The sequence below is a fragment of the Notamacropus eugenii genome, chromosome 2, assembly GCF_028372415.1.
Source record: "Notamacropus eugenii isolate mMacEug1 chromosome 2, mMacEug1.pri_v2, whole genome shotgun sequence".
Taxonomy (NCBI): Eukaryota; Metazoa; Chordata; class Mammalia; order Diprotodontia; family Macropodidae; genus Notamacropus; species Notamacropus eugenii.
The window spans coordinates 398,805,131-398,826,926 of NC_092873.1; the positions used below are offsets into that span (position 1 = coordinate 398,805,131).

Consider the following 21,796-nt stretch of genomic DNA (forward strand, 5'->3'; position numbering starts at 1 on the left):
GATTCCTGTGAACCTTGACAGTATTTTGTGTATAGACAGTTCTTGCTTATAAGTAAATGGACCCTTCCACAAAAATCTACATAAAATGATTTTTCCATAATGCAGATTTGCCATGGACACAGGGAAGGGAGGGAGAGGAGCAGGAAGGACCTCCCCTCCAGCACCTGTGAAAGGAGGCGACCTGCACACAATTCAAGGACATATGGGGCCAGAGACAGAGAAGTGAGAACAGGAGGACCATGCAGGGGCCAAGGCCAGCTAGGTGAGGGCCTGGCTGGAACCAAGAGGAGGAACACTTGGGCAGCAGACAGGTGGGGTCTGGACAAGAACACAGACAGGAGAGGATGGGTGGCATTCGGGAGCCAGGAACAGATACATGGCTACCCACGTCAGGGCGGGGGACATGTGGGTGGTTGGAGCATGGCAAAGATCTTCCATCTTGGTGCCAGGTGTGGCACTGGTGGTCTGTGTGTCTGTTCTCCTTTTGCTTGGAGGATTGGGGTATTGGTTGTTTCTTTGGTGTGTGTGGGGGAGTGATGCCAAGGAGCAGGAGCAGAGAGAGGGAACATAGTACTGTACAGTTAAGTTAACACAAATATTTTCTGGGATGTGTATTTCTTTCAGAATTTTTTATATAAAGTCAAATTTGCATAATGTGAATTTATATAAAGCAAGAACTATCTGTATATTTATACATTTCTTTTCTCCTCTCTTTCTTAAAAGAATATCGTTCTCACTGTGGTGTCTTTCTATAGAAGTGGAACGGAAAAGAAGCTCCTTCAGTGAGTGAACCTTAGTTGTGATCCCTTTACATTATTCAGAAAGCAGAAGTATTGTCTTGGGAGCTTAACTGTCTCCTTACCACCCCAGATAGAAGAATTAAGATGAAACATGGTAGTATGGTATAGTGGAGAGTGCTGGGTTTGAAATCAGCAGGATGGTAGTTCAGTTCTTCCACTGATGTTTACTATCTGTGTGACCCTGAGCAAGTCACTCTGAGCCTCTGTAACTTTTCTACTAGCTTATAGACTGGTGGCAGTCTGTATTAGTGGAGGATTTCACACACTGATGAAATCTCAGATCTTTAGATATGTGTGTTACTTAAACAGAGAACTTTCCATAGTATCTGTCAGACTAGAGAGGTTTGAGGTGTTGGTTTATTATAGAGGTGAGGCTGTCTATATAACTCACAATCTATAATTACTCAGTTGCTCTCCATTCCACATGTGCAACTATCTATGTATATGTTCTCTATCCCACTTACTTTGGACTATCCTAGATGAAAGGTTTATTTTTCTGCTCACAAAACTTTTTGAGGGGATGTAGTTTCCTCTCCTGTGGGAAAGAGATGTATAGCAGATCTAAGGTGGACCTAAGACTTTTGGCTCAGCTGCCTATCTCTAGAAGACCATGGTACCTGTTTTCCCTGGACTGTTTCCACTCAGCCCCATGATTCCATGTATTCCTGTTGGTGGTTGTCTTATACCTGCTAGCTCATGAGGATCAGTTGCACCAGGACTTGCATCTTGATTCTCCTAACCCCCATTTCTTGTGTGCAGATAGAAGAGTCCTATCTTCATGCATTTGCAGTTAAAGGAATAGAGGAAGATGGTGATTTGTCCAGATGGTGAAAATCGGTGACAGAGCTCAGACTAGCAGCCAGGTTTCTTGTTGCCCAGGTGCTGGTACTACAACTAACTAGTTCAACAACTAACAATCATTAAGCAAGTCTGATTTGTGTCTTTGAATTCCATGTTCCTTAGGCAGGTTCATAGTCCCTTCATATGCTAAAGGTAGAAAACAGTTCTTTCCTCCTCTTCCATGGCCTGTGGGCCAGGGGAAATAGTCCAATGGTACTGTTGTCATAGCTATTGCAGTGAGGAGTGAAGTCACCAGGTCTGGAATTTGTATAGATGACTGGTGAAATAACAATGATAATAGTTAAATGTTAAAGTTAAAACATTAAAACATTAAAATTTGCAAAGCACTTAAAAAAAAAAGAATTTGGATACTAAGCCATTTATTATTCCTTTTAGCAACAAGTAATTTCCCTACTAATCCATATTAATTATGTCTATTTTTGCTTTTGCCTTGTCTGAGATCATGATTACAACTCCTACCCTTTTAACTTCAGCTGAAGCATAACAGAGTCCCCTGTGTATCCTTATTTTAACTCTTTGTGTGTGTTTCTATTTCAAGTATGTTTTTTTTCTAAACAGTATATGTTTGGATTCCAGTTTCTAATCAGTTCTTCTATTCACTTCTATTTTATTGGTGAGTTTATCCCATTCACATTCACAGTTATGATTACTAACTGTTCCTTTTCCTCCATCCTTCTTTCTTTTGTTTATCCTCTCCTCTCTCTTTTCATTCTGTCCATCCTCTCATTTGTTTTGCTTCTGACACTGCCTTCTTTTCTTTTCTCTTCTTTTTATTACCTCCCTTTTCTATTATTCCATTCTCCTCCTATTTTCCTGTTTGGTAAGATAGGATTCAATGATCATTTGAATGTGTGTGTGTGTGTCTGTGTGTATGCGTGTGTCTGTGTGTGTATTCTATTTTTGAACCAATTTAGATGTAAACTTCAAGTATTGCCCATCTTTCTCCCATTATCCCCTCCATTGTACAAGATTTTCCTTGTACACTGCTTTTATGTGACATAATTTTCTCTCTTTTCCTGTCCCTTCCTGTTTCTTCCAGGGCATCCAATTTTCTTGTCTGTCCATTTTGTTTTACATCATTCCAACATAATTTACTTATTCTTCCATCCTCTTTCTATGTGTAATACTTCTCCCTGGCCTAATAATCATAACATTCTTAGAAGACACATGCATTATTTTCCCTTATAAAAAGGTTCATAACTTATTCTTACTAAATCCCTTATGACTTCTCTTTCAGGTTGACTATTTTATGGTTCTCAAGTCTAATATATAAAATTCAAAATTTCTATTAGCTCTGGTATTTTTATCAGGAATGCTTGAAAGTCCTCTCATTAAATATATATTTTCTCTTAAAGGGTTATATGCAGTTTTGCTGAGTAGGTTGCAATCCCAGATATTTTCACTTTTGGAATATTAGATTCGATGTCCTCCACTCTTTTAATATGGTAGAAAGCATATGAGATTCTGATTGTGGCTCCATGTTATTTGAGTGGCTTCTTTCTGGATACCTGAAGTATTTTTTCTTTGATGCATGAGCTCTAGAATTTGATCAAAATATCCCTTGCAGTTTTCATTTTGAGTTCTCTTTCAAGAGGTAATCAGTGGATTCTTTCAATTTCCATTTTACAGTCTGTTTCTAGGATATCATAGCATTTTTTCTGATCATTTTCTTAAAATGTGAAGTCTCATTCATTGAGGATAGCTTTTAGGAAATCCAACAACTTTTAAATTATTCTGTTTCCAAATCAATTTTTTTTAAGATATGATATTTCACATTTTCTTCTCTTCTTTTCATTCCTTTGACTTTGTGTGATTGCTTCTTGATGTGTCATGCAGTTGCTAACTTCCACTTATTAAATTATTATTTTTAAGCAATTATATTTTTCAGTGAACTTTTGCACCACTTGGTCAGTTCTGCATTTTAAGACATTATTTTCATTAGTCAATTTTTATACTGCTTTTTTCATTTGAACAGTTCTGTTTTTTAGGTGCTATTTTCTTCAGTATTATTTTTGTGCCTCATTTACCAAGGTGATAATTATCTTTTCATATTTTTCTTCCTTCTCTTTCCTTGCTTTATTTTTTCCTTTTCCACTCTTATTAGATTTTGAAAATCATTTTTTTTGTGTGCTCTTTTGGGAATTTTTATTGGGCTTTTGTTCAGTTCACACTTTTTTCCTTTGAGGCTTTGCTTGGAATTGTTTTAACTTCATTGTCTTCCTCTTAATATTTTTTATCTTCCCTGTTGACATAGTAATCTTTTATGTTCAAGTCCTATTTTTCTTATTTACTCATTTTCTACCTTATTTCTTGATTTGGAACTTTATATTAATGTTGTGGCTCTGTTTCAGGTGTGGGAAGTTGGAAGGGCTCTACTTCAAGCTTTAGCCTTTCTCAGAATGCTGTTTCCAGATCTAATTCTGGAAATTTGGAAATTTTCAGTGTTTCCAAGTAATGGGATCTAGGGAGAGGTATGATCAGTGCTCTTTTTTGTCTGCCCTCTGGTTCTTACTTGTGAAGAGCCTGACATCTGTTGGGATTGCAATTTATACTGTCCTCAAGCCCCTTCTACCTTGAGATCAAAAATTATATCATTGATTTCCATTTCTGGGAGCCAAGATGGTGGAACAATTGGAGTAATAGGTAGTTGCTCTCTCCCTCCCCTTGTTTACCTTGAAGAGCCCAGAGAATATTTCCTCAGGAAAAATCCTAGAAGAGTGGGAGTAGCAGAAGGCATAAACAGTCTCTTAGCCCATGAGGCTAGGAAAATCGCTAAGGAGATTCCCTCTTGCTGTGGCTGAAGGGGACCAGTGCAGAACCAGACCTGTCCCAGACAGCCCCACCTTGGCAAACCGGGAGAAGATCCTGAGCCCCACAAGGATTAAATCCACAACCACCTACACCAGGACCCCAGGAATGCCTCAGCAGCCCAGGGGAATTGGGAAAACACTAGCACAGATGGGATACCCAATCACTCATCTTGCTTATGCTCTAGCTCAGCAGAGGAGAACTCCTATGGCCAGACCACCCCTCCCCCATACTTAACACAGCTAGTCCAGGATAACTCTGGAAAAACCCAAAAGGTCTTCACTTGGCCTCTGCTTTCCAACACCAGCCAGCTCAGCACCAGGAAAGGTGCAGCATTTTAGCTTCTAGTTGAAAGAATCAGAGGCCACAACACATGAAGCCTCAAGTTTTAGGCATAAGAACTGTGGGACAGAGCACAATGCACCCCAGACACAGAAATCTACTTTAAAAGCCAGGAAAAGGGTGATCATTATGAGTAAGAAGCAAAGCAGAAAAGAAAAGACCATAGAATCATTCTATGGGAACAAGGAACAAATCATGAATACCAAAGTGGTCAGCATTGAGATTATACACCCATCTGAAACTTCAGAAGGGAATATGAACTAGTCTGAAGCTCAAAGAGCATTCTTGGAAGACCTCAGGAAGGATTTTAAAAGCCAAATTAGAGAAATAGTAGAAAAACTAACGGATGATTTAAAAACAAGAAAAAAAATCACAGAAGAATTTAAAAGACTAACAGGACAAATGGAAAAGGAAGGACAAAACCTAACTGGGGAAAATAACTCCTTAAAAGTGATAATTGGGGAAATGGAAAAGGAGATGCAAAAGTTAACTGACAACAAACAATTTGATAAAAATTAGAATCAGAGAATCAGTCAAACAGAATGTAAACAATGAGAAGATAGAAGAAAATATAAAATATCTAATTGGAAAAACAAATGACCTGGAAAATAGATCCATGGGAGAAAAATCTAAGGATTACTTATCTACCAGAAAGCTGTGATGAAAAAAAGAGCCTGGACAATATCTTCCAAGAAATCATCAAGGAAAATTACTCAGAAGTCCTAAATCTAGAGGGTAAAATAGTCATCAAAAGAATCTACCTACTGAAAGCGATCCCAAACTTAAAACACCAAGGAATATCGTTGCCAAATTCTATAACTATCAAGTGAAGGAGAAAATACTGCAGGCAGCCAGAAAGAAACAATTCAAATACTGAGGGTCTATGGTCATGGTCACACAGGATCTTGCAGTTTCTACATTAAAAGACTGAAAGAACTGGAATACGGTATTCTGTAAGGCAAAGGAGCTGGGATTGCAACTAAAGGTTAATTACCAGCAAAGTTGTAAGTTATCACTCTTTGCAGATGATACCATGATACACTTAGAGAATTCCAGAGGATCAAGTAAAAATCTACTTGAAATAATAAACAACTTTGGCAAAGTTGCAGATTATAAAACAAACTCAGATAAATCATCTACATTTCTATATATTACTAGCAAAGCCCAACAGCAAGAGATTGAAAGAGAAATCCCATTTAAAGATATAGTAGACACTGTAAAATATCTGGGAGTCTACTTGCTTAAACAAACCCAGGAACTACATCAACACAATTGCAAACCACTTTTTGCACAAATCAAGTCAGATCTAAGTAAATGGAAAAACATCAGTTGCTTGTGAATAGGCTGAGCTAATATAATAAAAATGACAATTTTAGTTAAATTAATTTACTTATTCAGTGCCATATCAATCAAACTACCAGATAATTATTTTCTAGAGCTAGAAAAATAATATCAATATTCATCTGGAAGAATGAAGTTCCAGAATATCAAGATAACTAATAAAAGGAAATGCTAGGGAAGGTGGCCTAACCTTACCAGATCTGAAAATATATTATAAAGCAGTAATCATCAAAACCACATGGTACCAACTAAGAAACAGAGGGGTAGACCAGTGGAATAAGTTAGGTATTCAAGACGCAGTAGTCATTGAATATAGCAGTCTACTGCTTGATAAACCCAAGGACTCCAGCTTCTGGCATAAGAACTCACTGTTTGACAGAAATTGCCAGGAAAACTGCATAACAGTGTCACAAAAACTGGGCATAGACCAATGCTTGACACCATACACAAGAATAAAGTCCAAATGGATAACAGGATCTAGGTATAAAGATTGATACTACAAACAAATTGGGGGAAAAGGAATAGTGTATTTGTCAGATTTGTGGTAGATGAAGAAATTTATGACCAAGCAAGAGATAGAGAACATTATGAATTGTGAAATGGATAATTTTGATTACATTAAATTGAAAAGATTTTGCACAAACAAACCCAATGCAACTGAGATTAGGAGGGAAGCAGAAGACTGGGAAAGAATTTTTGCAACTAATGTCTTTGATCAAGGTCTCATTTCTAAAATATATAGAAAACAGAGTCAAATTTACAAGAATTCAAGTCATTCCCCAGTTGATAAGTGGTCAAAGGATATGAACAGGGAGTTTTCAGAGGAAGAAATTAAAGCTATCTATAATCAGATGAAAAATGTTCTAAATCACAATTGATTAGAGAGATATAAATCAAAAGAACTCTGAGGTACCACATCACAATCATATTGACTAACACGACAAACAGGAAGATGACAAGTATTGGAGAAGATGTGGAGGAGTTGGAACACTAATTCATTGTTGGTGAAGCTGTGAACTGATCCAACCATTCTGGAGAACCATTTCAAACTATGCCCAAAATGCTACAAAAGTGTGCATACTCTTTAACCCAGCAATATCACTTCTGAGACTGTATTCCAAAGAGATCCCAGAAATGGGAAAGGGTCTCACATGTACAAAAATATTTATAGTAGCTGTCTTTGTGGTGGCCAAAAACTGCAAATCAAGATGATGTCCATCAGTTGGGGAATGGCTGAACAAGTTGTGGTATATGAATGTAATGGACTACTATTTTGCTATTGGAAACAATGAACAGGAAGACTTCTGATAAGCCTGGAAAGACTTATATAAAGTGATGCTAAGTGAAAGGGGCAGAACCAGGAGAACTTTGTATGTAGCAACAACCACAGCGTGTGAGGAATTTTTGTGGTAGACTTAGTATTTCATTGCAATGCAAGGACTTAAAAAATTTTCAATGGACTTGAGTCAAAGCACTGTTCATATCTAGAGAAAGAACTACGGAACTCAATCCCAGAGAGAAGCAGACCAGTTTCTTTTGTATTATATTTTGTTTTGTTTTGTTTTATGGTTTCTCCTGTTCATTTTAATTCTACTATGCAACAGATATTTAATAGGAATGTGTGTGTAAAACCTATATAAGATTGTATGTCATCTCAGGGAGGGAGGAAGAGGAAGGGAAAAAAAAATCTGAGGTATATGGAAGTGATTGTTGAGCACTGAAAACAAATAAAATAATATAATTAAAAAACTAAAAATAAAAAATAGAAAAACCGCAAAAATTTTTTTGTCATTTCTCAGGATCACTTATTTATTACAACTGTAAGTGATATTGTCCCTCCAAGATACCACTCTCTTTTGATGAAAAATGTTGGTCTCTTCCCTTTAACTATGACCCAGAAGTGGATATAGGCAATGGAGATGTGAAACATGTTCTGGTCCTGTATCTAGTGCTGGTGCAGGGGTATCCTGTAATCTCTTTCTGATCAATGTCAGGCTTCCTTACCATTTCTAACAGAACTCCCAATGCTGGTCCTGCTTTTGTCACTGTCACCTTTTCCCCAGAACTTATGCTTCATTCTCATGGACTCCAAACCACCTTCTTCCCCCATGTCACAGATCTCTCTGATTATCTGTGTTGCCTTGGACTGGAACAATGTCTCACTCTGACCTTTTGTTGACTCTGCCATGGAGGAATTCATCTTGAAGTGTTATTTTCAAATCATTTGAAGGGGAGTATTAGGACTCCTCAGCTAATGCTTTCTTTACTCTGCCATCTTAGCAATCATGCTTTAGACTGCTTTACTGGAAACTTAGTATGAACACTGAGCATCTAGAAGGTTTAGTGGATAGAGCACCAGACCTGGAGTCAGAAAGACTCATCTTCCTGAGTTCAAATCTGAGTTCTGACATTAACTAGCTGTGTGAGTCTGGGAAAATCACTTAAAATTGCTTGCTACTACAAAACAGAGTGAATGACACTTCTTATCTGGATACTTAGTACTTCAATATTCCAAGGTTCATTAATTGTCTTCCCTCTGACATAAATCATGATATTGTCAGGCTTTGTGAATTGTTTTATCCAAAAATAAAAAAAATAATAATCATTATATAGTTCATCTGATAATGAATTTCTTCCAAAATAACTACACTAATATAGGAATACAGACATCAAGTCATCTGCCAGAACTTGAATTCATTAATGGTCTTTGCAAACCCAGATTCACTTAGATGCCACCATGAATTGTGGTAGTATGATTTCAGAGAAGATATCACTGGAAATGGAAGATGAAAATGAACAATACCAATCAAGTTCATAGAATAAATAATGAGAACATATGGAAAGCAATTGTGATCTGGCACATTATTGAAGTTTTAAAGTCCTGAAGTTGAGAAGCTAGATTTTCATTCAATGATTAGCCTGCAATTTTCAATTTTGATCTTTTTGGTGCTTCATTCTCCATTGCTCATGACTTCTTGAAATGAAGAGCTTAGAAACTAGCCCTGTAGCAATCAAAATAACTAGGACTCAGTTTAGAGCAATTTGATTGAAACAGTACTTTAGGTTAATTAATTTTGGAACGTGGTTCAACAAAGAATATCTAAAAGGAAAATGCTTTATAGTAAGAATAAACATTGTTAGAATCTCTTGGAAATTATTTTCCCTGGAAGGTAGATATGATTTTGTTTTTGATAGTAGAGGGCTTGTTTCTCAGCACTACCTCTCCTAATCTCCTCTTCCCCTTTTAGCTTTAATTCCTAGTGATATGATAGCATATCCTGAACCTGCCAGAAATAAAGTCTGCTTTTGGAATTCCTAGCATTTTAAATATAAATTCAGGCATCTGGAACATTGGTTTAATTCAGCAACTCAATCCAATAAAGATCTATTAAGCATCTACTCCACGTATGGCATCATATTAGCTACTGGGGGAAAATAGTCTTTGATCTCAAAAGACTTTATATTCTATTGGAGGAATATAACATAATAACATATACATAGTCTCTATGTGTGGATGCATTTATATAATACAAGAGAATATGATGAGAGAGAACGAGAGAGAGAGAGAGAGAGAGAGAGAGAGAGAGAGAGAGAGAGAGAAGCACCTAACAACTAACATTCCCAGATAAGATGATAACTAAGCCAAGCCTTGACTGAGAATAAAAGAAAGAAGTGAGGGAGGATTGCATTCTTGGGAGAGAGCTAATAAAGCACTTTGGCAGAAATGTAGAATTCATGAGGAGACACAGTTTAAAATACAGCTTCAAAGTCAGAATGGACTGAGAGTGTCATAAATGCCAGGCTGAGGATTTTGTATAGGGTATAGCAAAAGTCACGGGATAAAACTACACTTTGGGACACCCTATTTTTTTAGACACAAACAAGAGTGGGTGTAGTGAAGACTTCGGAGTTTGTGAGGGACATAGACTATATATTAGGAAGATTGTTTTGACAGCTTTGTAGAGCATACATTAAAGAACAGGGAGATAAAGGGAGGGAAATCAATTGGGAAGCTATTTCAGAAGTCCAGACAAAAGATGATGAGAGGAATAAGTGAGGCAAAATGGCAAAATGGTTGTTTGTTTGCATACTTGTGTAACCAAAAAAAAAAAGTAAAGAAAACTTCAAAGAAATAAATATGCATCAGATGTGTAATAAAGTATAAAAGCTGAAAACAGAAAACATAAAAATATTCTACAAAGTCAAAGCTTTTTCAAATTATATGAGTCAGTCCTAATATCTATTCTATGGTTGGCTGCAAGTGTTGGGCTCATCCAGTATTCACTACCACACAGGTTTGTGTCTGGATGGATCAATTCCTGCCTGGATTTTTCTATGGTCTTGAAGCAGTTATTAAGTTGGAACCCCACTCCCCTCCCCCAACACTCACACATTCCCACAAGAGGTATACAACATTGAGTCTATCAAACCACAAAAGTACAAATTACTAGGAATACAAGAGAGTAGCTGAAGGACTAGAAATAGAAAAAAAAGAAAGAGAGATGAAAATAAACCTATCTCCCAATTAAATTAACCATCTGTGAGTCTTATAAAGATAGGAGGAAAATTACACGAAATTTTTAAAAAAGGTAACAGCACACTGAATATGATGGAGAGAAATAGATAGTTGGTAATCATTACTGTGAAAAAATTACAAGGAGTTTCTCTGATAAAGACATTTCTTTTATTATTAATTTATTTGCTTTCAATTTTCTACAATCACTCCATAAGTATGAGATTTTCTCTCCTTCCCTCCCCCCTCCTTCCCCAGGATGGCATGCAATCTTATATGGAATCTACACATACATTCTTAGTAAATACATTTTCACATCAGTCATGTTGCATAGAAGAATTAAAACGAATGAGAGCAACCATGAGAAAAACCCAAACAAAACAAAACATAACACAAGAGAAAATATTCTGCTTCATTCTGCATTCCTATTCCATAATTTGTTCTCTGGATGTGGATGGCACTTTGCCGCAAGAGTCCTTTGGGAATGTTTTAGATCCTTGCATTGCTGTGAAGGGGTAAGTCTACCAGAAAAATTCCTTACACATTGTGGTTGTTACTGTCTACAATGATCTCCTGGTTCTGCTCTTTTCACTCAGCATCAGTTCAAATAAGTCCTTCCAGGCCTTTCTGATAGTATTTCATTACAGTTATTCCCCAATGGATGGGCATCCATTCAGTTTCCATCTCTTGGTCACCACAAAGAGAACTGCTATAAATATCTTTATACATGTGGGACCCTTTCCTATTTTTATGATCTCTTTGGGATACAGTCCTAGAAGTGATATTGCTGGGTCAAAGCGTATGCACATTTTGTAGTCATTTGGGCATAGTTCCAAATTGGGCTCCAGAATGGTTGGGAGAGGTTGGAACACTAGTTCACTCTTGGTGGACCTGTGAGCCCCAAAGGGCTACAAAAATGTGCATACCCTTTGACCCACCAATACCACTTCTAAATCTGTATCCTGAAGAGATCATAAAAATGGGAAAGGATCCCACATATACTAAAAATATTTATAACAGCACTCTTTGTGGTGGCCAAAATCTGGAAATCGAGGGGTTGCCTGTCAATTGGGGAATGGCTGAATAAACTGTGGAATATGAATATAATGGAATACTATTTTGCCATAAGAAATGAAGACTTCAGAGAGACCTGGAAAGACTTATATGATCTGATGCTGAGTGAAAGGAGCAGAACCAGGAGAACTTTGTGCACAGCAACAACCACAGTGTGTGAGAATTTTTTTTCTGGTAGACTTAGAACTTCACTGCAATGCAAGGACTTAAAAAAATTCCCTGTGGTCTTTTAAGGCAAAATGCCTTCCACATCCAGAGAAAGAACTATGAAATTCAATTGCAGAATGTAGCAGATCATTTTCTTTTGTATTATGTTTTGGTCTGTTTTATGGTTTCTCCCATTTATTTTAATTCTTCAATGTAACATGACTATGGTGAAAATAGGTTTAATAGGAATTTATGTGTAGAACCTCTATAAAATTGTATACCATTTTGGGGAAGGAGTGGGGATGGAAAGGGGAGGGAGGGGGAGGAAGGAAAAAATCTAAGTTATATGCTAGTGATTGTAGAACACTGAAAATAAATTAAAAAATAAAAGAGCATTTTTTCATATGACTATATATAGCTTTAATTTATTCCTCTGAAAACTGCCTGTTCATATCCTTTGACCACTTATCAATTGGGGAATGACTTGTATTCCTGTAAATTTGACTTAGCTCTCTATGTATTTTAGAAATGAGACCTTTAATAAAGGCATTTCTTAAGCATATAGAAAACTGAGTCAAATTTATAGAAATAAGAGCCATTCTTCAGTTGATAAATGCCAAAGGATGAGAAGAGGTAGTTTTCAGAAAAAGTAATCAAAGCTATGTATAGTCATATTTAAAAATGCTCTAAATCACTACTGATGAGAGAAATGCAAATTAAAACAACTCTGAGCTACTGCCTCACACCTTTCAGATTGGCTAATATGAAAGAAAATGACAAATATTGGTGGGAAAATTAGAACAGTAATGTAATACTAATAAAGTTGTATATCAATTCAGCCTTCTGGAGAGCAATTTGGAAGTATGCCCATAGGGTTATAAAAGTATGCATACCCTTTGACCAAACGATACCACTACTGGGTCTGTATCCCAAAGAGATTTTTTAAAAAAGGAAAAAGACTTATGTGTACAAAAATAGTTTTAGCAGCTCTTTTATTGGTTCCAAAGCAACTGAAATTGAGGAGATGTCCATCAATTGAGGAATGGCTACAAGTTCTTGTATATGATTGTGATGGAATATTATTGTACTTTAAGAAATGATGAACTGGATGCTTTCAGAAAAACCTGGAAGGACTTAACATGAAGTGATGCAAAGTGAAGTGAGCAGAACCAGAACACTGTACATTGTCACAGCAATATTGTATGATGATCTACTATGAATAATTTAACTATTCTTAGTGATGCAATTATCCAAGACAGTTCTGTAGTACTTATGCTGAAAGGTGCTGTCCATTTTCAGAGAAAGAATGTGTAGAGCCTGAAAGAAGATCAAAGACACTTTTTCTTCACTTTATTTTTGTATGTAAGAATGACTTACATGAAAAATATATTTTTCATGATTGCATATGTATAACCTATGTCAAATTACTTGGCTTCTTAGTGAGGGAATGGTTCAAGGGGAGAGAGAAAATTTGGAACTCTAAATTTGAAAAAAAAAGAATTTTAATATTGCTTTTACATGTAATTGGGAAAAATAAAATATTAAATAAGATTCCTTTAAAAAGAAAAAATAAAGTGATGGGAAGAAGTGCTGGTCAGATTTCTCCATTCCACAGCTTGTGAATGTATAGAAAAGGGATAACTGGGAGGTCCAAGTCACACCTAAATGATAATTAGTCATCTGGAATGTGCAAATTATCTTAAAACAAGTACACAGAATACAAAATCCCAGGCATAAATAATTATGATGAAGATAAAAAATCATAATCACATCCAAACTTCCTCCAAATGATTCCTCCAACATTTTGCTTGTTGACATTTTTAAGATCCTGCGAGTACATGCTGTGGTACAAGATTGAAAAGACTAAGTTATTAAGAATGGTATTGTGAAAGAATACTTAGAACAAAAGCCATCTACTGCTTTCTTAACAATTAATCAAATTTTTTTTGTATTAATACTTATGATCTCTGAATTTTCTTAAGGCAGTCAGATACGGAAAGGTTACATGTTCATAAGGTATCATGTTTCCTTTTTTTGGCAGAATTGCTAAAATCTGGCTCATAAGATAAATGCTTTTTTTGAAACTTTTGCCCAAGTGAAATTTAATATGTTAGGGATATTATTAAAATGTAAATATTCAAAGCAAAAAAAATAACTGAAAAATCCAATAAAAATAACTCATTGCTATCCTTGGTGAATTTGGTTTATTTGAAGAAACAAACAAATATATAAATACACAAATCAAAATACGAGGTGTGGAGGCCAAAGGCCAAATAAGTCCAACAGATAATAAATGCTGCAGGTGTTCTGAAGGAATGCCTTACACACAGCAGGTAACTGAGAAGTTTTTGCTGAACTGAACTCAACCCCAGAAACATGGGGTTATGGAGAAGACATCATAGAAAAGGGGGACAATTGAGTGTTCATAAGAATCAGAAAGTTATCAGTGCCTCACAGTACTGATACAAGTAGCTCAAAGTATTTTCCTCCCTTTTAACTCTTGCTCTCATAAAAGGGGACTTCAGCATATATAATGATGCTCCCTTGAATGCTCTAAACACTTAACCTTAGTGACAATTGCCCAACTTCCATGTTCATAACTTCTGAAACTCTCTTATCCAATCACAATCTTTTATCATTCCACCACTTTCTCTAACTTGTAACAAACCCCCCATGTCATACTAGCTTCTTTTCTTGAAAGGTAAAATTCAGCGAAGTCCTTAGTATTGAATCTCTTCTTTTCTTGACTTTCACTTGGCAAATTAAATATGATCTCTCATGTTTTTTATCTTACTTCCTGTTTTTTTAACATGCTTCACTTTCTGTCTCCACTTGATCCCCAAATACAATTATTCTTTTTTTTTTTTTTTTGATAATGTGGCTTTGTGTTCTTGAATCAAGACTCTTCCTAGTCTCAGATTAAGTCTGTCACAGCAATTCAGCATGTAACTTACGGGTCTGTACTTCAGAAACTTTTATACCATATTATACCAGAGGAAATAAAATATTCTATAGTAAATAGTCAGAATTTTAGATTTGTCATTGCCATGACAAGGGAAACACATTAATATCATTTACAAGGAATGAATAGGATAGGAAATATTTAAGGACCACAAAGGGAACGATCACACCATGAAAGCAATACTCGTTCCTAAAGCAATGATACTTCTAATATTTCACTCCTCACAAAAAAATCAATGATTACCACAATTCAGACCAATTGAACAAACTTTTATTAAGCACTTACTATGTGACATGCACCATATTAGTGCTAAACAATTAAAGCAAAAACTGAAAAGAGCTTTTTTATTCAAGCATTCTGTGTTCTAGTAGGAAGATTTTGTATTTGTACAAATAAATACAAAGTTGATACAAGGAGAAATTGGGGAAAAGAGAGGAAGATGATGTTTAATTTTTGAATTTTTGAATTTGAGATATAAGACCATTTTGATGGAAATGTTTGGTAGATAAGTGATGGTGAGTGATTAAATCTGAAGAGATGTGGAGATTGAACGTAGAGTCTTGAGAATCACTTGTAGGTAGATGAATGCTCAACCCAAGAGAATTGATAAGTTTGCTGGGAGTTTAGGGAGAAAAAGAGAGGCTAGAAAAGAGCATTGGGATACTTTCAAGTATTCTTAGACTATATGACTTTGTTTACCTCCAGCTACCCTTATTTTGCTTATAGTGAATCATTACTCTTCTTTCCAATTTCAAAACAAAGCAGTTCAGTGAGTTAAAATAAGCAATCTTCCCAAACAAATGAAGAAAAATGAGATATTAAGGTAGAGTGGACTTTATGATTAAGGAGACAACTATCACTTTGAACTAGAAATAAACACGTTTCCTCCAAAAAATGAGGGCTGCAAAAGGTGAAGACAATTTTTAAAGTCTGTCTCCAGGTTAAGGAAAAACAGCATGTAAATCTAATCAGGATCTTCTCAAGGGAAGCACAGAGCTTCTACAATTTACTACAAAAGATTCTACCTAGACAAGAATCTATTTGCATTGTGCCTTAAACAATACCCCTAAGCCCTCAAAATCAGTTCTTCTTGGTTGACAATTGAAAAGACTAATAAACCTTAAGCAAATGTCACAGAAACAGTAAGAAATGTAAAATTGTGTCCTATTCATTCTGTGGATGCAATTGAAACTGTAGTACAGCCCTATTAACAGTTTGTGTGACAGTTCAAATTAAGAAATCCCTGTCCATAGTGACCCCAGAAATGTCTGTATTGTTAACAAATCTAGCATTCCTTTTCATGCAGTTTGGACAAGTAACTGAACACAGACTTTCACTAGGAATGTGTGTAGTCTCCATTGGGATGTTTGCAGAAAAGTGCACTCATTAAACATGAAAGAAGCTTTTGGGGGTCAGACAAGGTAACATGCATGGATTCAATTCCTCAAAAAAAATTAGTAACATTATTTGCAAGGCATTATGCTAAACAATCCCTTCCTACAAGGAACTGATAATCTGGTAGGAGGATAAGCCAGACACATCAAGAATTTTTATGCAAGTTAGAAAACCATTAAGGGTTCAGAGGATGTAAAACAAAAGTATGAAATTCAAGAAGATAGGGACCAACACATGTGCATCATGGAGGAAGTGTCACCTAAGCTGGACTTTAAAGGAACATTTCAATAGTCAGGGAATAGAGGCAAGTTAGGGATTATTAAATTCAAAAGATACATGACATATTTTTGTAACAAACTCTTTTCTGCATCTTCTTTACTGTGGCCTCTAATACCTTGATCTGTTATATCTTTCCCATCACCTCTGAACTAGATACATTTTCCTCCTTTCCTCTTCTTGACCCCTTACTGAACCAGTTCATCTCACACTGTTCCTTTCTCTTGAATCATATTCCATTTTGCCCCATTACTGTCCCATTATCCAAACTTGTTTTGCCACTTTCAGTCCCAAATTATTTCCACTATCTGCAGCATTTTTTTTTACTCATATGTTGAATGAAACTGGAGAATATCACAAAAGTATGCTAAATGAATTCATTAGTAATTTCTTACATAATCTCACGAAAATGTCAACAAGTTAATGCTTTAAACATTTCTAATTAACTTAATATTCTCACTTACACTTGAAGATTTTCCCAATGTTTTTATTCTTGATCAAACCTCTCATAATTCTTCCTCTTCTTTCACCGTTTCAGTCATTTCCCTGCCCAAGCTCTACTCAGTGGGTGTTTTTTGGACTCTCTTGTCTTGGAGTGAATGTCAATAGTAACTTTCTGACCATTTGCATTATTATTTTTTAACGTTGGCCTAATAGTTCTGTAACTGGTTATAATGTTCCTTGGAATTTTTTTTTCTTTGAATCTCTTCCCTGAGTTGATAGGTGAATTCTTTCAATGTCTATGCTGTCCTCTGGTTCCAGGTTCTCAGGGAGCTTTTTCTTGGTAATTTCTTGAAAGATGCTGACTAAGTCCTCCTTTTGATTATGACTTTCATGTATTCCAGTGATTCTGACATTGTTTCTCCTAGATCTATTTCCCAGGTCAGTTGCTTTTTCCATGAGGTATTTTATATTTTCTTCTATTTTTTCACTCTTTTCAATTTGTTTGATTGATTCTTGATGCCTTATACAGTCGTGAGTTTCCACTTGCCCAATTATAACTTTTAAGGAGTTGTTTTCTGTAGTTCGCTTTTGTGCTTCCTTTTCTATTTGGCCATTTGTGCTTTTAAAGGAGTTGTTTTCTTCAGTGGACTTTTGTATTCCGTGTTGCATTTGGACAATTTTACTTTTCAACAGTACTTTTCTTTCTTCAAGCTGTTGACTTTTTTTTTTTCACAGTTCTCTTGCATAACTCTATTTCTTCTCCCAATTTTTCTTCCACCTCTCTCATATGATTTTTAAGTTCCTTTTTGAGCTCTTCTATAAGATCTTTCTGGACTGGACACAAGATCTCATTTTCTTTTGAGGGTTTTGCCCAAAGTAGTTTGTACATTATGTTCTTTTTCTGAGTTTGTGTCATGATCTTCCATGGCACCACAATAACATTCTATGATCAGATTCTTTTTGTTGTTGTTGTTGTTTTTGCTCATCTTTTTTGGCCTTTTTTTGCTCTTCTTTTAAATTTGAGCTCTGCTCCCCAGGGGAGAAGGATCACTGTGTCAGGTTTCCAGGGGCTGCAGACCAAGTATCATTTTCTGATGCTTTACTGAGTTGCCTTGAGGCCCATGGGGGACCCCTCATGTCTGCTGAGGTGCTGAGGTATGAGGTATGGAGTGGCTGGCACAACTGGAGGCTGTAGATGCCTGGTAGCTTTCCTGGTGCTAAGATGGGGTCCTAGTGGTGGTGTCTGACATATGTTAAGGCCTGTGTAATATTTCTGCATTTCACCTGGGATACAATGAAGCATGTGGAGATCTGGCCACTGGAATTTGCCTGTTTACCTGGGGTGGTGCTCAAGCCCATGCCAAATTCTCTGAAGCTGGAGTCTGCATATTATTCTGGTTATGATGAGAAATGTGGAGGGTCCTAGTGTTGGCATTTGCCTGCTCTACAACACTGGCACTCAGGATCTCCCCCTGGTTTGCCTGACTGATTCTTGCAGTTGACTTGCTAAGATGCTTACTGTCCTAGACTGGACATGGAAGACAGACCTTCCCTTCTGACCTTCCAAATTTCATGGGCATTCAACTAAAAGATTTTTTCAGCCCATCTTTTCACTGAGTCTGGTCTTCCAAGTTATGTTTTCTGGTGTTATTTTTATGGTTGTTTGGTAATGAATCTCTGGTTATATAGTGTAACATAATCTGACATCTTTCAATTTATCTTTCTTTAGGCATTCTGGTTTCAACATCTTCTTCCTGGAGGCAGTAGCAGGGATCACAAAGGGCATCACAATGCCAGGGATGCACAATATTCTATTAAGCATCTTAAGAAAAGAAGGCCAAAATATAATATTGGTTCCCTAATGAAACTATGATGCAGAAAGGTAAATGGGAAACTGCCCCACAAACTGGGCAGAGGGACAGAAGGTGAGATGACTTAACAAAGCATATTAATTCCATCAGTGACTTTACAATTACACAATTGTTGGCTTGATTTCAATTTGTAACATTTTCCTATGTTGCACATGGTAATCTGGGCTAAAATGTGGAAAATATGAGCCTTAGGGGAATTTGTTCACATTATTGAGATAGTGGCATTTGGAAAATATGAAGGAAAAAAAGATCACAATTGTAGCTGAAAGGGAAATTGCTTCATTAATAATCATTAAAGATTATTTCCTGAATGTGGCTGGTTAGGGTAGAACATTTACTACCGTATTTTAATTTCCTAAAAGGTTATTATATAGCTCTACTGATACAAAAGAAATGGAAAAGTTGAATAGATAAAGATAACGCCTTTGGAAATATCAATGTCTGTCCTTACCTATTGGGGACAGTGCCTATCACAATGCCTGAATGAGTCAAGGGTATCGTGGGAGAACTAGATAATAAATTTAGCTTATCCAACCTCAAATGTGATACCTCTGGAGCAAGGTAATCCTTTTATTCCTCCTCAATTTATTCTTTATCATCTTCCTCATGACAGTTATTGCAAACTTTATCTTCTCCTCATATCTTTCACACCACTTGTCCTCTTCCTACTCACAACTTTGTCTCACTCTTTACTGAGAAAATAGAGACAGCTTATCATAAGAATTTTTCTTCTTCCCAACTCTACATATTACAGCTTGTTGACATCACCCTCCATTTTTTATTTACCTATTGATATAGAAATGGTCCTCCCTCTCAAAGCCAACACCTCTACATGATCCTTTGATCCCATCACTCCAGCCTTCTCCGTAAGATTTCTCCTGCCATTTTCCTTACTTCTCCCTCTTTTTTTTTTTTTCAGAGATCTGCTGGTAAATTTTAACAACTGATCCTCCAGGAAAAAAATCAACACAGCATCCACTTTTAAGTTACTTTGTATTATAGTATTTTCTACATCACTTCCATAATAATAAACAAAACAATAAATAAATCTTTTATTTGTGATGTTTTCAGATCTTCAAGGTGCATTCACACCAAAACATTGGTAATCAGCTGTCTCAGGTTTTCTGGATCTTGTTCCAACACCTCTCTGCTCCTCTTCCTTTCTCTTTTTCTCCATCCTTTTTACTTTGCTGTACTTCTGTTATTATCCTCTGACTCACTATTTTTTAAAATAACTCTCTCTCTCTCTCTCTCTCTCTCTCTCTCTCTCTCTCTCTCTGTCTCTCTCTCTCTCTCTCTGTCTCTGTCTCTCTCTCTCTCCTATACACACACACACACACACACACATGAATGCACACATACATAAATAATTTGCCATCATGCAGAGCCAAATCTGTCCATTTTCTTATCTTAATACATCTTTATCATTCTTCAGTATATCACACTGTTCATCATTTTTTTCTCTTAGAGAAGCTCTATTCTTTGGCCTTTTATGATAGCACTATCTTTCTTTTTTATCCAATTTGTCTGGTTGCATGTTCTCAATCTCCTTTGATAGATCATCATTCATATCATGCTACCTAACTATTGATAACTACAAAATTATGCTCTGGACTTATTTTTCTACTTTCCCTAAACTCATTTTATTGGTCACCTCACCAGTTCACACAGATTTAACCATTTCCCTGCCAACAACTCAGAACAAGATGCAAAATCTTACATATATGGAATGTAGTAAAAGAGAGGCATAAAAGATATTATTAATGAAATATATGAGGACAGAAGATATAATGATCAACTGTCAAAGACAAGGAGTGTCAGATAGACAGTGAGCATATTCCACTGTCATCTTTAAAGTGCTGTGTGTGAGTTCATCCTTTGTTGCCTAAGAAGACCATGCCATCAGAGAAATAATGACATGACTTATGCTTGACTTTGTTCTGAGTGGTGGAGGGCTGTGTGGTCACCAGCCTCACTTGTCCTCCGAGCCATTTGAATCCAGTGACCAGATATTTATCAGGATGACTGGAGATGACCCAGGAGGAGGCAATTGGGGTTAAGTGACTTGCCCAAGGTCACAGAGCTAGTGAGTGTCAAGTGTCTGAGATGAGATTTGAACTCAGATCCTCCTGACTCCTGCACTGGTGCTCTACCCACTGCACCACCTAGCTGCCCTTCCTTAAAGTGTAAGGAGAAGGTGAGGAACAATTTCAACATGTTGGGTGGACTTCTGTATAAATTCATAAGGGATCATGGTCATGAATTGTACACGATGAGCAGGCATGTAGTGCAATCTATATCCCTTGGGGACAACTTTAAATTGATACAATCACATATTCATTTGAATATTTGAGGGAATATTAAGCATGTTCAAGAAAAGATTATTGTGCTTAGCCCTAGAGGAATGAAAAATTGAGATCACTTAGTCTTTTCCACAGCTCATGCTGCTCGACTTGTAATTGAATGAAACACATGAACAGATTCCTTCAATACACAATATTACATGAGAAGATTAATGCATTAGTGAGAAGCAAAATTAAATACTTTCTTAGGTCTGAGGTGAAAGACTGCTGAGTTAATCAGGAAAAAAGAAAACTTCAAGAGGGGAGAAGTAGAAATTTCCAAATCTTATTCCTCCCCAGGAGCTGTAGCAAAGTAATTTGTTACAAAACAATTGCCATGTAATAAATAAAAAATGGAATCTCACATTTACAAGCCTGATGGAAATACCACAGCGAAGAAAGTCAATATAACATTTGGTAGTGGAAGTTTATTAGTTTAGTTTATAAAGGGAATACTTCTCACTTTTTATAGAAAATAAATATTTGGTTACATTATATTTGAAAAGCAAACATTTGAAGTACAATAAAAGGGTATATACAAAAGGAAATATTCCTAGTTCCCAGGTAGCAGTAATGAAAAAGGTGACTGCTTTGTTCAGACTTCTGAACACATAGTATGT

General features: G+C 36.3%; 1 long non-coding RNA gene across 1 annotated transcript in view; it reads left to right on the forward strand.

Moving 5' to 3' along the window:
- The window catches only part of LOC140524098 (uncharacterized), a 60,930-nt gene extending 41,066 nt beyond the window's left edge, over positions 1-19,864 (forward strand). Inside the window, exons 2-3 of the long non-coding RNA XR_011973566.1 lie at positions 18,693-18,888; positions 19,754-19,864. This is a non-coding gene — a long non-coding RNA (uncharacterized lncRNA). The remainder of the gene's footprint in view (positions 1-18,692; positions 18,889-19,753) is intronic.
- The last annotated feature ends 1,932 nt before the right edge of the window (positions 19,865-21,796 follow it).